Source organism: Larus michahellis, chromosome 9 (genome assembly GCF_964199755.1).
Source record: "Larus michahellis chromosome 9, bLarMic1.1, whole genome shotgun sequence".
In the NCBI taxonomy this organism is placed as follows: Eukaryota; Metazoa; Chordata; class Aves; order Charadriiformes; family Laridae; genus Larus; species Larus michahellis.
In genome coordinates, this window is record NC_133904.1 from 30,156,135 (window position 1) to 30,171,250 (window position 15,116).

Below are 15,116 nucleotides of genomic sequence, written 5' to 3' on the forward strand. Positions count from 1 at the left end.
TCGTGCCCCTGCAAGATGCATCAGGGTCAGTCCCCAAATGCTCCTGCAGTGGCAGGGGCACTGACTGGTTTCTGGAGAAGGGGCATTAACTAAGCTCCACTGGTACAGGTGCTCCTGGACCTTTGCTTGCCAGAAGCAGGAAGGCTCCATCCTTTGAAGGAAGAAACCTGCAGGAGGTGGCTGCAGAGTAACTTACCCCTGGTTATATTTTCCTATAGGTGTGCAACACCTACTTTGTCTTTATATCCCAGCACTCTACAATTCATCATTCTCCTGGAGCTCTTGGCTTTATTTATTGAATTGGAAACATTCTGTCTGAATGTCCCATCTTTAAGGGGCCTTAGTCTCTTTGACTGGGAAAAGCCCACACAGATTTATCAAGGGCAAATTGTGGTTGGCAAACCCAATTGCCTTCTATGACAAAGTAACCTGCTCAGTTGATATGGGGTGAGCGGTGGACATTGCCTACTTGGATTTCTCCAAGGCTTTTGATATGGTTCCCTGCAACCTCCTCCTAGAGAAACTGATGTGTTATGGTCTAGCCAAGTGGTCTGTGCAGTGGGTGGGGAACTGGCCGACAGGCTGCACCCAGAGCGTGGTGGTCAATAGCTCTTTTTCAAACAAGCTCGATATGAGCGAACAGTGTGCTGCAGTGGCTAAGCAAGGCAGCAAGATGCTGGGTCGCATCAACACAGGCATCACCAGCAGAGATAAAGAAGTCCTTATCCCACTCTACTCAGCACTTGTCAGGCCACACCTGGAATACTGTGTTCGGTTTTGGTCCCTGCTACGCAAAAAAGATTTGGACAGGGTGGAGAGGGTCCAGAGAAGGGCCACAAAGATGATCAAAGGACTGGGAAGCCTGCTGTCTGAGGAAAGGCTGAGAGAACTGGGTTTGTTCAGCCTTGAGAAAAGAAGGCTTAGGGGAGACTTTATCACTGTATTTCAGCATTTAAGGGGTGGCTGCAAAGAAGATGGAGATACTCCCTTTTTACAAGGAGTCACGTGGAAAAGACAAGGGGTAATGGGTACAAGTTAATCATGGGGAGATTCCAATTGGACCCAAGAGGAAATTTTTTCACAATGAGAACAATCAGCCATTGCACTAATCTCCCCAGGGAAGTGGTGGATTCCCCATCACTGGACACTTTTAAGATTCAGCTGGACAGGGTGCTGGGCCATCTTGCCTCAACCATGCTTCTGCTTTTTGGTTGTACCAGATGATCCTTGAGGTCCCTTCCAACCTGGTATTCTATGATTTCTCATGAGTCCCAGAGCTCTGCAGCTGCAATCACGTAAGCAATTTCATGCTTCAGGGGCAGGGGGCTTTTGCTAACGATCTTGTCGGTCTGATTGTTGGTTAGAGACAGCCACTAAAGCTCTTGCTGATGGTAACTAAGTCTTATGGTTGTTGGGAAAGCTGTTGGAAAAACGAGCTAGAAATGGGTATTTGGATTCCTTTGAAAAACAAATGTAAAATTCAGTCCATAATGATAAATAATGATGGTGTTTCACATCTGTATTTTATGCATGCCTGAAGTTGCTCTTGGCAAGTCGTGACAGTCTGAGCCTTGAACCTTGGGACAACCCGATGTTCTCATCCCAGCTAGGAATGTTGTGAACATGGACAATGGGGTGCCCAAGAATCTGTGGGATTTACCTGTTGAAAGTATAGAGACACACAGAAGTGCAAATGCTTTTGTAAAGAGAAAGTGTTTGTTCTTATGCGATGTTTGTTCATTTTAGTAAAGAAACAGAAATTCCTTGGCCTGAGTGTAATGATCTGCTTTCCAGGGATACCGGCGGTGTATCCAGCATACTCACCAGGATGCCCAGCCCCTCCTGCCATTAGTCAGAAGCTCTGCGGCTCTCCAAGACACCACAAAAGCCTATGTGTAGTGCAAGAGCTCCAACCCAAGCACCTCCTGTTAAAAAAACCAAACTTACTTACTTGCTGGGCCACATACCCAATAGCAGAAGCATGGAAGAAAGTGGGGCAAACTTGGAAGACGTAAAAGCAGAGGGGAAAAAAAAAAACAAACTGGGGGGGCGGGAGGGGGATAAGGGATGGAGAATGGAGGGGGAAAAGAAAACAGACGTGAATGCTGTCAGATTTGGTGCAGCACAAACAGGCAGATTTGTTTAAAAATAGGAATGACTTGCTACCTGATAGTACTTTCTCTCATGTCTGCTTTGAAGAAAATATACCTCTTTTGGCATTGTTTTTGCTGTGCTCTCTTCAGCTGGGTTCCTTCCCTCCCTGCAGGCTGCTGACTTGAAATGCATCCTTTCTGTTTGTTTCTGTCCTGGAAACTCAGTCTGTGAACCTGAAGGTGACACATATTGTAACAGAGCTGCCAGGAAAAGCTTTAGCTGTGGGAGAAGGTAGCTTGGTGGGAGGCTGGTGACAAATCCACCCACAAATGAAGTTTTTGTGCTGTTTTCTCCTTGTGTGAAACAGTCTGGGAGCGGGACTCCTAGCACTTCGTGGATAGCAGGGCTTTGCCCAGCCTGGTGAGTCCCACAGGTCCCAGTAACAGCACTTTGCTGTTGTGGGGAAGCAGAGGAAAGGCTATACTGGCCAAGTGCCGTTGCTGGGTGGGTTTTCCCCCGTGGACCCTGCAGGGGCTCGGGGAGGAGCAGGCTCCTCCAGCTGCTCCTCGGGCAGGAACGGTGCTATTGGCTGGATTCATTTATTTTTTTTGCAATGCGCCTCCCTGCTATAAGTGGCAAAGCAGCCGCTGTCCCGCCAGCCGGACACCCCAGCCCAGCCGCCTTGCCTCTGCCAGGCTGGAGGCACGGCCCTGGACCGAAGCGCTCCTGGGTCCATCCCTCTGCTGAGGTGCTGTGCACGGAGCTCAGTCCATCCCTGCCCTCCTCCAGGCAGCAGCCGCCCCGCAGCAGCTCCCAGGCTCTCCGGCAGCCAGTAAGCACATGCCTCTGTCTCTCCCTCTCAAGCATCACCTCACAGGGAGCGTTTCAGCATCCCGTGCTCCGCGGATCTCTGGATTTCAGGGCTTGAGCTGGGTCTTTGCTCTGCTTTGCGACTGCTCTGCCGGGGAAGGTTTTGCGAGAGCAGGGCTGGGGGAAACGGGAAGTCTGCGGGTGTATAATGTACTTCTAAAAGACTCTTTCTAGCAAGCAGTTTCTTTGTGGATCACTGAGTCAACCTCTGAAACTGCCTCTGGTTTATGGGGTGTTTTGAGGGTGGGATTTATCTAAATTCTTGCTTCTGATTTCTCCTGCACCCTCTTTTTGTGACAGACGTGTTCCCTCCTGGAAGGTGATGGCTTTGAAAGTATGGGCAACCACTGGGGTATAAATAGAGCTTTTCTCTTTTCTTCCCAGCTGAGTGGGTGTTTAAGGAGCATTTGCAGTGGTACAGAGCTGTGGAAGAGCTGTCAGCTGTGTGTTTCCCTAGGCAGGTGATCAGATGTGCCTCTTTGAAGCTTTTAATGACAGCCGGGGAGGAAATAGCTTAAAGCAGTGGGTGTTTTGTGGGCTCTCAGGTGATGTGATGCCCTCAGAAAGTGAGGAGCGGTACCCTCTGAATCAAGGGAGCCAGCTGGCAGTAACAGAATTGGGGAATATGGAAATGCAAGCTTTTACCTATTAATTATCACATCATCCTCTTTCTGTATTAAGGCGTATCGGGCAGTTGCAGAGTTTCTGACAAGCCACGCTTGCAGCTGTCCCCATGAGAATGCAAACACCTTTATCTTTATACAAACACTGTGCCCTTGTATCTGTCTAGATTTGTGGAATCACTTGCATGAGTGAAACTATTTGCCCATGTGTTTGCAAGACGGGTGTTTCTGTCACTAATCTTTTCTTTAGCAACTAGGCAAAAGATAAGTTAATGCGTGTGACTCCGGTCCAGTTTGTATTGTGTAAGCAGGAGCCACTTTAGAAATGGATGCGGCTGCTTTTTAAATCACTGGAATCTAACACTTGAAAGGGAGGGGAAAAAAATTGGTTAAAACAGTCCACCTACCAATTAGTCTTTTCCCTTGTTTTGAGCGGAAGAGTGTTTTTTAAAAATGACGACAACAAAAAAAAAATGCAGAAAGGAAACTGATTAAATTCTTAAGCCATGATGTACAAAACAAATAGCTGATCAAGCAACCAAATATGGCTTTAAAGTTTAAACTTTCTTTTTTAATGATAAAAGCACCCACATACTTCAATTCAGTGACAACACCCTTTTTTTTTTTTCCTCCCTGCTCCTCCCCCCAAGTACAGCATTCTTGAATACAAACCAGCTTTTAATTTTTCCTTAAAGAGCTCAGTATATAGAAATTAATTCTTGACTAACACCTGCTAGAAAAATGTGGGTTAGGGGTTTCAGAGCTAACCCCACAAGTGCAAAAAGCCACAAACCAACAAACCCTCAAGAGCCCAGTGCAATAGAAAGTTAACTGCTCAGATTTTTGGACTGCGGCTCTGAGGAACCAGTTTGGGGCTGGGGTTTTACAGCAGGTTTCTGACTCGCGCTGCTCTTGGAGTTTTGGCTGGGGGAGGTTTGTAGGATTGGGCTCTCGCAGTGTTTCGAACAGGGGAAGTTATTCCCTGCTGTGAATGATGGCTTGCCTCCACGTATGCTGGTATAATTCTCTGCCTGGATGTAAATAATGGCAGCTGTTCAAAAGGAGACGTTTAGGGTACTCAAACACTTGAAAATAAACACTCTCCAGCCCATCTTGTCTGGCCTTTATTTCGGAAGCAGCCTTTCCATCGAACTGTACCACGAGTGGAAAATCCAGACATATGGTACGAAGCAGCTGGTGGGAGCCCTGGCAGGTTCCTCTCTGCATCCATGAATAGGGGAATGATGTTGTAGGATGCACTTTCTCTCTGATCTAAACCCATATCCCGTGACTATGACTTATAGCCCACAACCACTGCACTAGGATTTAACAAAAGCTTTAAGTAACTGCCCTCCTTGCCCCCAAGAAGCAACTTGCTTCCTTTTGTGTAATACCCGAGTGAAAAGAAGGTTGTTCCGTGTTATAGGACATCCTGCAGCCCTTCCTGTGCTCTGTGTGTGCTGGTAGAAACTTGTGCTCCTTTGGTGTGGTTCTTGGGGATCGTGGCTGTGATTATCTTCCCCATCTCTGCCTTGGAAACACATCCTTGGTGTCAGTACATGCAGGTCTGAGCACTGGGTGGGAGCTGGGATGTGTCTGAATCTTCCAGTGCTTCAGTGGAGACAAGTAATGATGTGAGCAAGGAATAATATCGTCCCCTCAGCAGTAGCCTGTGTCAACGATGCCCTTTTAAGTTTACCCACCATCCCCGAGGGATGTACTGGGGGATTCAATTCCTTAAAGAACTTTGGAAAATTCCTCTGATCTTTGCTGGTGAGACATTCCAGTCCAGCCTATATTTAGCACTTTCCCTTTTCGTGGTGCTGTTTAGACCTGAAGTCCCAGTGGCGTTAAATGCAGCAAGGTAAACCTCCCCACCACCAACGTGCCAGGTTTGCTCAGGCTTGGGGTGTGCTCCTAAATCAGAGCAGCTTCCTGGAGAGCGATGGCCAAGTTCTGGCTGCTGGTGCCAGGCTTCCTCCAGGGTCACACTGAGACACAGGTGTCACCAGCAGATGTGTGGGGGGGTGGCTGATCCATGCAGCCAGTGCCTGCCTCTCACCCTCATGGTCCCCAGCCATCGTCACCTTAACCCTCTGTGTGTAGGAATGCTAAGGTAGCAAAGCTGAGATTTCGGATGTGATTCTGTAACTTTAGCTATGTGGAATCACTTTTGCTTGGAAAGGTAATGGAAATAATGTCTATGCAATAAACCTTCCCAGATCCAACCTGTGATTTTATTATAAAAAGTGCATTGTAAGGCAAGATACTTCAGCTTGATTCATTGGGATCTCTTTTTTTCATTTCTCTATTATGGAAGATGCAGACAGGGAGAGTAACAAAGCAGAAATGTTCTGAGATCAGACGTTTCATGTCTGATTTTTGGCAGAGGGAGTGTGGGAGGAAGAGAGACCTCATGTTTCATTTAGATATCCTGATTTGGAGAGGAGTTTTAAGCAGATGGCTCTTGAGACACTAGGACTCTAAAGGATTAAATGCTATTTAGATAAATGCTTGCTTCCACAGCATTGTTTTAGGAGGACTGTGCCATATATTCTGGCTTCAGTTCTTTTATCCCTGGGTCTAGGCAAAGCCCTCTTTGCAGCCACTTGGCTGGGTGTAGGAGCAAAGGCACTGCGGCTTCCCTGGGGTTCAGAGAGAGGATAAAGCCCAGCATGTTTCGACTCCCTGATGTGCTTTGACTGGGACATTTTGTAGATGGGATGTTACCCCAGCTGGCTTCTGTGGGAATTAATTGGATTTGAGAGGTCAAGGCTGGTCTGTGATGAGCGTTTCTCCCTGCTAACCCTCCGCCTGTGTCCAAAGGGAGCCTGCAGGCTCAGCAAAAATACTGCAGAAACTTGGGCTCTGAAACAAGGTGTAAATTGGAGGGATAAAGTCCCTTAAAGAAGGATTATGAGTTGCTCCATGTAGGGAATTAGTCCTGCAGTGTCTAGAGGCAGTCACAAAATTGGGATAAAATGAAGTCTACGCGCTGGGAGAGAGCCTGTGAGTGGGTGCTGCTGAGTCCCACAAAACAGGCAGGGTGCGAAGAGGGGATGGGTGTCAGGAACACGGAGCCTTGTCCCAGCTTCTTGCCCTCAGTCCCAGGGGATGCAGGTGCTGTGCATACCACACGCTCACCCTCTCCAGGCCCACAGCCAAAAATCTCTCTCCTACCAGAGATTGACTCATTTTGCTGCTCTGTGTATTTCCCGCAAAGGCTTTGCTCTGCTCCCAGCTGGTATGTGGAAAGCCACAAAAAAGCCGTCTTGGCGGGGCAGCGTTGGCCCTCCCTGTGTGTCCCTGCAGCGTGTCCTGGAGCAGGATTTGGCCCCCGAAGCTTTCAGAGCAGTTCAGGCGTGTGTGATGCCAAGAACACCGCCAGAGCAAATTCCAGCTGTCGGAGCAAGAGAGAGCGGTGTCATCTGGGGGACGGACAGATGGATGGATGGATGCTCTTATGCTTCTCCAGCTTTTTCATCTCCCTCTAAGGAAACTGCTCCTTCCCTCCTGGCAAATAGGGCTCATGACCTATGGCAGGACAGGGCTAAAATGACATTTAAGGCTTTGGAGCTATTCAAAAGCAGGGCAAACATTTCATTATAGCCACGCTGGAATGGGATAGACAGGGTTCTGAGGAAACACTCTTTCAAAAAAGGCCAAATTAAAGAGTGCACTGGAAAAGGTTGGAGAGCCAGGACAGGGTTCCCGACAGCGAGGGAGCTGCAGCCCAGGGTGGAAGGAGTGGTATTTTGCTGTGCGCCTGACTGGAAACTTTAAGGCAGAGTTACAATTTTGGTTTGGATGGTGTTATAGAATTGCATTACTTTTGTAAATAGGAAATTCAAAACCTCTTGACTTCACATTGGTGTTTTCAGAAAAGCCAGTCATTCCATGGATGTGCCTGATCTTTTTTGTTTCTTGAGGTGACCCTGGTGACTGCTGTGATTTGGGAGGCATCCCTATCTTCCTCCTGCTTGGCGGAGTTGGCTGTTTGGCATGTGAGTAGGCAGTCAACAGCCGTTAACTGAGAGGGATTAAAAGTGCTTGGATACGGCTGCGTTTGTGGTCTGTTGGGATCAAACACCGAATACCAGTTGTCACCCAGACCTCTAATGAAGAACAGCAAAAAAATTCCTGCAGGGAATTGGCTCCCTGCTGGGAACAAGCACTGAGGGTGGCTTTTCAGCTTCCTTGTTTCTAGTATCTTTCCACCCCTGGAAAGGGGAAACCAAACCAGAGTGGAAAAGAAGAGACTAAAATTGCTCACCGGAGGCTGCCTGACAGGTTTAGCTTGAGGTTTAATAATTTGAATCAAAATGTTTCAGAGCCAGCTTACTTGTTGAACTGCAGAGCTACAGTGAAACGAGTCGGTTCTGGTGTCTCTACTGTGATGTAGATGGGGAGGAAGAACAGGAGAAATAGCTAAAAAAAAAAAAAATAATTTAAAAAAAGTAGGAAAGCTTTCCCTCCTGGAAAATCCTCCCGCTTGTCTTCAAGACATGAGGGACCTTCATGCTTTATGATGCTTTGAAATAGGGGGAGCTTCAAATGAAATGATGACTGGCTCCAGTGGTGTCTATTTACTGAAATGATGGGTTTGAGAGACTCCTGTTAACAAGCAATTGCACGTGCTAGATATGCTGAGGGTCTCCTGTGGAGAGGTGTGATTTATAGACATCTATGATCCACCTATTTTGCTTCAAGCTAGCTTTAATGCCAAAGCAGCTGCCCCAATATGTGAAAGTTCTTGTGTTACACCAGTGTCTATGCAGCAGATGACTTCAGAGCTTCTGGCAGAGTTGCTCTTCCCTGTTTTGTTTGGCCAGAGAGCGAAAAATCCACTCAATCCTCCTCTGTCTTATGAACCAGTGTGCTGGATGTGCCTTTTTGCCTTTGCTAAGAAAAATAGAAGCGGTTCATCACACTAAACCTATGGCTGGTCCAGCCCACCGTGGTTGCTGGTTGGCTTTCCTGCAGGGAATTGGCTCCCAGCTCTTCCCCAATGCCTTCACTTGGGAATATTCAGTTTTCATGTGCTTCGAATGGTCTCTGACCAAAGATCCCCTTAAGAGTAACTATGAAACCACCCTAAATATAGCTCCCCCATTGCTGATAGGATGCTGGGGTGGGAGAAAATAATGTACTTGCTTCTAAAGAAATGCCCCAAGTTGTGGGAACCATTTGGACTTGGCAGGCTACTCGCAAGGCATTTGCTATTTGTTTTACTTGGGACTGGCTGCCCCTGGCAGTTGTTACCATCAGCCGCCTTTCTTATCTGCTCTTTTCTATAATAAACATTGGAGCAAAGATTTGGAATTAGTCACTTGTGAGGCACTGCCTGCCTGCCTGCCTTTCCAGCTTCTGTCTTATCGTCTCATTTTTGGACTCTCAAGCCTTTTCCTCTTCGTTCTGTGCCTCTTGGTTTGCCCCTTTTCTGGCATAGCAAAGAGCTTGTTAAAATATCCCGTAGGTGTGTTATCCCCAGGACTGCCTGCGTCCCAGAAGACTTGCTGTCCTGGGATAGGGCTTGTCACAGTGGGATAGGGATGTCATACTGCTGCTGGGTACTACGGGGATTTTTCTAGCGTGACTTACCTAAACCAGGGGATGGTCTGGATGAGTTGTTCTGGCTGACGTCTGTTCAGATGAACAACCCATGGAGGCAGCGTAAGGATTCTGAAAGCATCCTGGGGGCCTGGCACCACGTCCTGCTCTTTGGTACAGCATTAACCACGGGGCAGTCGGTAGTTTGAGGGAATACAAACAGCACCTCCAGAAGCACAGGGCTGCGTGGTCTTCATTCAGAAATCTGAGCGATTCCTACTGATTTGCTTCCACTTTAAAATTCCCTGGTGTCTCTAAGCATTGACTTGACCTGGTCTTGCTTCTGACAGTGCTGTTGGAGAGGCAGTAATGAGCAGTCCAGGGTGCAAGAATCTCTCTCTCCCTCTGGTCTCATCTCGCTTTAAAAATACACAGAGCTATATATTTCACTCAACACATGCAAATACTGTTTCCTATCTACCCTTGCTCTGCTGACTGAAAGCCAGTCACGCTTCCCCTCTGGGACAGCCTGCCAGGTAAATGCCACTTGATGTATAATGTATTTCAGTGCTGCCTCTGGGAACGGCTGGGTGGCAGCGTTGGAGCAGGACGGAGAGCAGCCCATGTTTACCCTGCAGTGGCACAAAGGCCATTAGTGGGGATGCAAATCTACTTAGTTCTGTCCGGATTTGCTTTGTTGGGTGCAGGAGCATGTTGTGCACCTCTCACCACAATCTTCCCTTCTCTCTTATACCATTATCACCACAACACTTTTTATTTAGCTGAAGGTGGAAAGTTTGACTCTGGATCTGTCTCTGGGGTGGGATGGGTTTCTTGCAGCGGGTCAGGTACAAAACCTGCCTGTTTTCATTTCAGAAGGCTGACTGGGGGCTTAGCCACAGATTACATATCTTGACCAACATTTCAGCTTGCTGGATTGAACTGGTCAAAGAGTATCTCTTTTTTGCGGAATTGCATTCAGGAAAAAAAAAAAAATCCCAACAACAACACGAACCCTTTGTTAAACGTAAGAGGCGACGTGGGCAACTTCTGAGCTGTATCTTGGCTCAGGTCTAGGTGTGACAGAAAACCAGACACGGCTGATCTCTTTCAAGCACTCTACATTGCAGATCGGAGCAGGCAGATACCCTGGGGTTAGTCCTGCTTCTCACTGCCCTTCGTGCTGATGCATGTGATGAAGGATGAGAGGAAATTCCTGCCCAAGAGCATAAACAGGCAGGAAGACCTGTAAGTGGCCATGTCCTCATAGGCTGACACGTGAAATGGAGCTGATGACGGCTGGTGTTAGCGGGTATGCGAGTGTCAGTCTCTCCTGAAACCTGTTTCAGGGAAAGATTGTTTGATTTCTGGCTGGAGAGGATTGCAAACAACAATCTGATGTGCTGGAGGAGGCTACCACCCATCTGGTGTCTGGGATGGCAGGAGGCTGCCATGCAGGGGCACCCGTGGTGTGCGTAAGCGAAGACTATGCTTCACACCACCTTTTTGCAGTTGCATGTCGCTGGGGTCAGGCTTGAAGTCAGATTTCCCTCTGACCTCCGGTGCTAACGCAGCCCATCTCCATAGCAATGGCTGCAAATACCGTCCTCCGTGCGCTCCTACCCCAGGCTGTGTTGGTGCTATAATGTGGTGAAGCTTTCTGTGTACTGCATTAAACACTGAAACAAACAACCAATAAATCTGTTATAAACCGATGAGTAATTTGTTTTGGTTACCAGGGAGATTGCCAAGTGCATATTCAACCTGAAATAGCGATGAGCTCATCCTCTGAGTAACAGTGGTGCCTGAGCTGGAGCAGCCGGATGGAAAGGGAGCCAGCGCCAGTAATGCTGTCTGCTCCACCGACATTTGGACGCTGTGCGAGCTGTTTTGCCAGAGAGCTTTTGCCTTGCAAATGAGACCGAGCAGGGGATGGTGTGTGAGGCTGGTTGCTGAGCCCAGGCTTTTTACAGTTCCTGGAAGTGTGGTGGTGATGTTCCTGGTGGGCTGGAGAGCCTTAGGAGTGGGTTAAGGTGCTGCAGAGGTGGTCTCCCCTGCTATCTCCCATATCTTGGAAACCCCTCCCTGTACAAGGATTGCGGGGAAAACCCAGATGCTTGACTTGTAGATAAGGGCTAGTTTTAAACAGCTAGTCAGATAGGTGTATCTGACGGGCAGAGCCTCTTCCCTGCTGCTGCTCCGGGCGCTGGAGCAAGGACTTGGGAAAACCCCACCCTCTTCTGCAACGTACACGAGGCAGGAGCGTGAAAATTTGGGCTCTGCCGTTATTTCGCCCTGACGCACCCCCAGTTTAAGTAGAGCAGGACTTGGCTTTTGAAGGGCTGGTGCTAGGAGTGGGGTTTAGCAGCTTTCTGTGTCCGTCTGTCCCTGCAGTTGCTCCTGGGAATAAGCCCACAGATGACACTAGGTGTCAGGAGGACCTGCGCTTGGACAGCCACTGGGGTCACCTTCTGCCGGGGCGTAGCGGGCAGTGTGGGAGCAGCTGCTGCAAGCAGAGAGATGGCTTTCTTGCTCTCTGATGCAGAGCTGAACCTGGGGTGATGGAGGTTGGGATTGGAGGGGGCTCTCGTGGAGCTGCTGGCCGTGCTGGTTGGAAAGGTAGGACTGCGTCTCTGTCAGCCCAGCCAGAAGGGGTCCAGGCAGGGCTCCGATAGCATCCTGCACTTTTCTCTGCTAAGGCAGAGGTGTTTCCAGATGTACTTGCATCCAATGAATTAATATTTTCTGAAGAAATAGAATTTTTAACTTAAAAAAGTCCGTCTGTAGGAGGAAGTACTGCCCGTCCCTCTGCACTAGGATGCTGCAGGGGAGAGGATGACAAACGTGTGGCAGTTTTTGCTCTCCATTGCTGAGTGATCAAATACCTGAAATGATGTAGAAATACATCACTGTATTACCTGGCAGCTGTCTTCATGAAGCAATGCACAAGCCACTTACCAGAGGCCCACTGGTGGATCTCACTGAATGTTTCAAGACATAGTCACCAGTGACTGAAACCAGGTAACAATTATCAACAGCACAAATGCAAACAAAAGCTGAGCCCCTGAAATGTAATCCACGAACCTACTCCCATGATGCAAAAACACAAGCTTTTTTTGGATTAAACTCATGGCTTTCTGGAGCAAGGGGTGAAGGTTGCATCTGTAAAAAGGGTGCTGGTTTCAGCAGAGGTACGTTTGTATTTTGGAAGTCTTTCATTATAATTTTACAAGCATGGAGTGATCTGTCTCTGTTCTTGCAAGTCCCGTCCAGGCCTGTGAGTGGATTTCTTCCAGTTCCTTTCTGGAGCCATGTGGGAAATGCTTTGGTGACACACCCAAGTCCCTCAGCATCCTGGGCAGCTCTGTCGCAGCCATCACTGCATTCAGCCATCAGCCCTCAGGGAAGGGCTTCGTGAAACCCTGTTATGTGGAGTAAGTTGGCATTTGAAAGAAGGTGATTTTTAATGTGAGGAGTTATAACTAAGTGTGATTTGGGTGAGAGAGGCATGAGTTCAGCTGCACGCATCTGCCTTTTATAGTTGGCAGTGCTCTTAGTGGCACACCTGGGCCATCCCAAGGGCTGGTTTTGAGTCCACAGGACTCTGGTGTAGTGCAGCTGCTTCCACCGTGTCCCCCATAATGCCCATAACTGGGCTGGTAGACAGCTAACAAACTGCTGCGTGGCATTTTATCTGTTGCTTTCAGCAGCTTTTTGGAGATGAAGCACAGCATGTCTAACATGTGCATGAATTATTTGCTATTTCTTTGCATCGCCTCTTTATTACGGGGCTGAGCAGTGGGTGTTAGTGTTTGGGAATGGGACAGGCATCCCTGCGGGTCTGCAATGTCTCTCTTCCACATGTCCTCACTCCAGTGTTTCACCTACTTGGTATCAAGGCATGTTTGCTTTTTTGGCTGTCTCTGGGCAACCAGAAACACTGCTGTACTTTGCAGATCCTGGACTTGGCCAGGACCAAGCCTAACCTTGCTCAACCCTGGCATAAAGCAGGCAAGGCTTGCTACTGAGAAGACAATTTGGCTCAAGAGGTGTAACTTTATCAAAGGGACAGTAGAGTCCTTGCTGTTGCAGGAAAATCCTCGATGCTTTGGAAGCCCTACCCTTTCCTCGTTGTCCTGCAGCATTCCCAGCAGGACACGGGTGCTTGTGGGCTCTCATGCAATGCGGCTGCACAAGCTGGTTTGAAAAGAAAGCAAGCCACTGTTTCACATCTGCTTTAGCTTTTTGACAGTTTTCTCTGGCACTTGTGTGCAATTAGCGCTGCTTTTTTGTCACATGGAGCTGATCCTCTAATAGTTTGATTTGGACAGTAGTTTGACAGCCAGCAGCAATTGTATTGAGAGGGGCTGTTTCTCTTTGCAGACTGTGTTACTCGTTGTCCCTGAATTTATTGTCTCACTGCTACTTGAGAAAGAAAACAAAGTCTTTTTTTTGCGCCTGGATCCAGCCACAGAGCCGAGGATGGCTTAATCAAACACATAAGTGGTTGTACCAACTCCAGTCAGTTTATTTCTATGTTTAAAATCAAGCACTTCTCTAAGTATCTTATTTTTCATCTTCCAAGATTTGTGTTTAATAAATGTAACAGCCCATAGACTTTGCCCGTTGCACTGACAGAAAGGCTGTAAAGGTGCAGTGCTGCTGTAAGACCCTCGGTGGGAGCATGGGACAGGAGACGGGACCTTCTCTTGCCTCCGACCACCCTGGCCCGTCCCTGTGGAGGTGGGAGATGAAGGTATTTGCTGTTTCAGCAAACGCAAGGCAAATTAAATGTATCAGCTGAAATAACCTTACCTCTCCATACTGCTTTGGGCCGAACTGTCTCTTGCCAAGTATTAATCTACTGATCTTAATATTTCCAAAGACACAAAAGCAACTGAAATTTTGCTAGGTTACCCCAAAAGTAGAGTTGAGGGGGGCATCGTGGGGGGGAGAATTCCCCTGCCACTGCCTCCATCCGGCAGATGAGGACGCTCAGTTGGGATGTCACAAACCAAGGCCAGGCTCCTGCCCGTGGGCTGAGCATCATCCTGGGCTGGGTCTCTCTGGTTTTGGCTGAAATTGAATCCTAACCCCGATGAAAGATATGAAGATATTTGTTCCTTTTAATTTATTTATTTATTTTAAAAAATGAGAACCAATGTTTTCCAACCGGTCCTGTGGAGAATGCTTTTTAGTGCAGTCCTTGCCCAGCTCTGATCTGACATGATTTCCAGGGAGACCCGGGATCCTTATCACTTTATGAAAAATGAGATTTACATTCCGGTATCACACAGGCACTTTGAAAATATTATCCCTGACTCCAGAGAAATGGCTCATACATTTTAATGCCGTTATTAGAAATTGAATAGACAACACTTTTCCTCAGTGGAAGTTGCTGTGTAGCTCGGCGGGGGAAAAATATGCAGAAAGCCCTGGTGGAGACTTCAGAGAGCTCTCGTCACCCTGAAATGTGTATGCTTTTGGTGCAGCGTTTCTGCTGAATGAAAAGAGCAAGGTTTGATCTACACCAGAGAAAAGGGAAAGCACAAGTGCGTGGGCCAGCAGCATGGGAAGAGACAGCAGTGGGGCTCAAAGCATCGCAACAGCTTCTGGACTGAAAGCAGAGTGCACCCAGGCCTTACGAGACAGTGGGTTGCTCTGGGCTTCTGTGTCCCAGAGCATTGTGGAAATGTTGCACACAGATGCTCTATTTGTGGTCTTAATAAGTGTAGAGAAATCAAGCTGGATGAGTGCTGGCTTAAAGTGGCATAAGAGTGAAGAGGTGCTGAGATTGGTGAAAGATGCCCTTGGGAGGAGAAGGAGCAAGGAACCACAACCAAAAAAAAAAAATCCCCAAATCGGGTTCCTTTCAACATATGTTCTTTTTTTTCCATGGTAAATGAACTTGAAAGAACCAGCTGATCTCTGCTCCTCTCAGGGCAGATGGCCTCTGAGGAGGACTTCACGTTTAGCTGC

At 47.9% G+C, this 15,116-nt stretch overlaps 1 protein-coding gene across 2 annotated transcripts in view; it reads left to right on the top strand.

Moving 5' to 3' along the window:
• Positions 1 to 2,717: 2,717 nt before the first annotated feature.
• The window catches only part of FHL1 (four and a half LIM domains 1), a 33,802-nt gene continuing 21,403 nt past the window's right edge, over positions 2,718 to 15,116 (top strand). Inside the window, exon 1 of one of the 2 annotated variants that reach the window (XM_074601548.1) lies at positions 2,718 to 2,926. The gene's annotated coding sequence lies outside the window, so the exon portion shown is untranslated. The remainder of the gene's footprint in view (positions 2,927 to 15,116) is intronic. The other variant, XM_074601547.1, reaches the window with a different exon arrangement.